The sequence below is a fragment of the Eurosta solidaginis genome, chromosome 5, assembly GCF_040869045.1.
Source record: "Eurosta solidaginis isolate ZX-2024a chromosome 5, ASM4086904v1, whole genome shotgun sequence".
Lineage (NCBI taxonomy): Eukaryota > Metazoa > Arthropoda > Insecta > Diptera > Tephritidae > Eurosta > Eurosta solidaginis.
Window position 1 is genome coordinate 197,932,717 of NC_090323.1, and position 3,512 is coordinate 197,936,228.

Below are 3,512 nucleotides of genomic sequence, written 5' to 3' on the forward strand. Positions count from 1 at the left end.
CGAGAAGTAATTTTTATTTTCATATATTTTAAAAGCTTGAAACGTTGCTGGCACTGTGACAACTTTTAAAATTTTCCATAAAAAATCATTTTCATAGCTTTCTATCTTTATATTCATATATGTAATACATATATGTTTATATTATATACATATACGTTTCTCGCTTTCACTGTGTCGTCTGCCTAAAGGAATTTAAGTCGCTTTCCACCTGATCCTGCCAGCAGAGTGTGGACCGCCTTCTTGCTCTGCTTCCATTAAGAGGGTTCATCTTTCATTTGTCTAACATGATCTAGCCAGCGTAACCGCTGCACATAGGTAGATTTTCAAGATTTAGGCAGCCAAAAATATTTTATTGCCTATATCTTCTTAAAACTGTTTAATAAATGAAAAATTATAATAATCGGTTATATTAAAAAAATAGATATTACACTGTGTAACACTAAAAGATTTCTGCTCAGTGAGGTTATTTTTCTTGTTGTACAGCAAGAAGTGTAATAACTTAGTTCTGTCTTTATCTAGGGTAAAATTCTAATAGGTTTTATGAAAAATTATAATAATTTGTATAACTAATCGGTTATATTAGAGTAGATATTACACTGTGTAACACGAAAAAATACCTGCGCAGTGAGGGTATTTTTCATGTTGTACAGCAACAAGGGTGTATCAAACTCTCTAACCGCCTATCTGCAAGTATCTGCAGCTAAATTTAATGCAGTTGGCAAGCTAATTGTGCCAAGTACCATGCTCAAAACTAATTTTCACTTGGACGGACTTGGAAACATAACAAAACCGGTTTTGAACACCAAAAATCAAAAAAAAAATTTTTTTAACATCCTAAAAAAAATAGGCTCTTTATAAATTTATAACTTTTAAAAATCACAAACACCATGAATAATGTTAGTATTTACCTGAAATATCAGAATCCATCACAATTACTCATTTCAATTGTCTTAAAACTTAAAATATTCACGTTAAAACATGCAATTTCATATAGGTTAAAAAAAGCCATAACACGCGTTTCACAAATAGCTAAATTCCGATTACTTGACATCTAACGCCATATATGCGATGGATGGGAAGAGGTAGAATTATTGTTCCCCTGTCTATTCTTAAGCTGTGGGAGTGCTTTTTTTTTTTGTAATTGTGGCAACTTTCAGAAATTCAATTATGGCCGCCTAAATGTCTAAAATCTACCTATGTGCGCTGTGTTTTAATTGGCTGGACTATTCCGGTGTCTGCATAAAGCTCGTACAGCTCATCATTAAATCTTCATCGCCGCGTATAGGGCCATAAATCTTTCGAAGAACTTTTCTCTCGAACACTCCCAGAGTCGATTCAGCATAATATAGCAGGACCGGTACGGTAAATGTCTTGTAAACCATGATTTTCGTTTGCCGAGAGAGTACTTTACTTTTCAAGTGCCTACCTATTCCAAAGTAGCATTTATTAGCAAGAGTGATTCATTGCTTAGATTCAAAGCTGATGCTTTTGTTGATTCCCAAATAAATGAAGAGATGAAGAGCTTTATTGCCAGTTTTTGAAACAATTATACGCATATTGTCACTTGCGAAGCGAATATATTTGGCGAGTCGAACAGATTGGCAAATTCACATCAAATTTGCATTGTGAGTGGCGAATGAACTTATTCGACTGCCATGTGTCATTGCCATTCAAACAAATTTAATTAGTTCATCCGAATTTGACGTTTCTGTCATCTGTTTTATTATTTATTTGTGCACAAAGAGAAATGTAAAAAACAAGTTTATTAAATAGTAATAAATAAAGTTAAAAATGTTTTATAACCTTGATCTTTTTTTCGAAGACAATTACAATGGTGAGCCGTGAGTTGATCTTCTTCGTCAGCGGCGTTTTATAAGAGATTACTCCAATCCCATGGAGCTTCCGTCCACAGTGTAAGTGCAGTGCATATTGGTTATTCAAAAGATGTAAAGTTTTTGTGTATTTTTTGTGTGTTTTTAAGATTCATAGCAAATTTCCGGCTAAGCAAAGATGCATTTATGTATGTGCTGGACAAAATCAAGGACAGTTTTCACTGCTGCTTGTCATCATCTGTAACGCCAATGCTAAAATTGTGTTGCGCACTCCGTTTTTTTGCCCATGGCAGTTATCAGCAAGCTGTAGGGAATGAGTTTCATTTGGGACTTGCGCAACCCACAGTTTCCCTCATTTTAAAGGAGATACTACCAATTTTGCAGAGAGAAATTTGCAGGGCGGCGATAAAAACCGAAATGACAGAAGAGGAAAAGCAACAGGCAAAGAGCAAATTTTTCATCAGGTCAGGAATACTCAACGTGATTGGCTGTGTTGATGGTACGCATATTGCGATTTATGCTCTCAGCGCAAATAGACACCTCTATCTGAATAGAAAATGGTTTTTTAGCATAAATGCGATGATTGTTAGTTTTCAAGACAAGGATACATAAAATATTGTTGTTAGTAAATTGTATATTTCAGGCTTGCGATCATGACATGAATATCCGGTTTGTGGATGCTAGATATGCTGGTTCAACACATCATTCGTTTGTGTGGAATAATAGTTCATTAAAAAGTCATTAGGAAAATATGCATCTTAGCGGCGATAACTCTATTTATTTAGGTAATTTTGCTAGGTACATCAACGCAAATATAATCGGGGTATTAAGACTTAGCTCGTTACTCAAAACTATCGACTAACGGAGTAACGAATCAAGTCCGAATACCCTTACTTTTTATGACGTAATATTAAAAAAAATATATACTTATTTGTAGGTGATTCCGGGTACCCGCTGAGTTCCTACTTACTAACACCCTTCCGTCTTGCAGAGTCCGGAACTAGGGAATACATTTTTAATAAGAAGCACGCAAAAGGTAGAAACATCATACAACGTACGATCGGAGTTCTGAAATGCCGTTTCAGATGCCTCCTCGTAAAAATGCACTACAATCCTGACAAAGTTAAATCGATTATAAACATATGTTGCGCTTTGCACAATATTTGTAAGAAATTTCGAATCAGTGATCCAGACGAAGCAGACATTTTTACTGACGTCATTGTATCGTCGGAGCCAAGTAATGAAGATGGCAACGGTACACCAGGAGAGCATCGCAGAAGACAAATAGCTGATGCTTTACTGTAAAACGAGTAGGGCCGTTTTAATGGCGTTTTCTTTTGTAGAAAAAAGTTTACCCTCGTGTCACCTATTGAACTTTTGACCAGTTAGTTTCAAAAGTACCTATATTTTGTATTTGAATTAGTTAGGTTTAGAAGAGTTATCGAGGTCAATGCACCACTAGGGGAAATGGACAACAGTATTAATTTGTGCCTATATTTTGTATTTGAATACAGTAATGCTAGTGAGCTAAGGAATGTACTGAAATTACTTTTATTGTCCGTAATGAACTTAAAGTTTTATTAGCTGTATTTTATTCCCAAGCTAAAAGCAAAAAAATACAAATTTTAAAATATGAAGATTTTATTGAAATTCCTATGAATTAAATTGAAATAAGGTTAA

The 3,512-nt window shown here is 34.7% G+C and overlaps 1 pseudogene; it reads left to right on the forward strand.

Annotated features, from left to right (window-relative positions):
* The first annotated feature begins 1,756 nt into the window (after nt 1–1,756).
* LOC137254470 (putative nuclease HARBI1) lies at nt 1,757–3,512 on the forward strand (annotated as a pseudogene).